The sequence below is a fragment of the Hipposideros armiger genome, unplaced genomic scaffold, assembly GCF_001890085.2.
Source record: "Hipposideros armiger isolate ML-2016 unplaced genomic scaffold, ASM189008v1 scaffold_28, whole genome shotgun sequence".
Taxonomy (NCBI): Eukaryota; Metazoa; Chordata; class Mammalia; order Chiroptera; family Hipposideridae; genus Hipposideros; species Hipposideros armiger.
In genome coordinates, this window is record NW_017731378.1 from 1,617,879 (window position 1) to 1,618,311 (window position 433).

Here is a 433-nt window from a genome sequence, read left to right on the forward strand (position 1 = left end):
GCCAAATTATTGTTACTTTAATTTTTTAAAAAGTAATATAGACCTATGGTAAATTTACCCAAGAGAAATGAAAATGTATGCTCACACAAAAACCTGCACATGACCATTTATAGCTGCTTTATTCATAATTGCCAAAACCTGGAAATAATTCAAATGTTCTTTAACTGGTAAATAAACAAACTGTGATACATTTATATAATGGGATACTACCCAGCCATTAAAAAAAATGAACTATTGATAAACACAACATGGATGACTCTCAAATGCATTAGGCTAACTATGTAAGGGAAGCCAGATCCAAAAGGCTACATATTGTATTATTCCATTTGTATAACATTTTGGAAAAGGAAAGCTATAGGGAAGAACAACTCAGTAGTTGCCAGAGAAGAGGTGAGGGAAGAGAAGAGATGGTGAGAGGGGATATTGGGGGGGG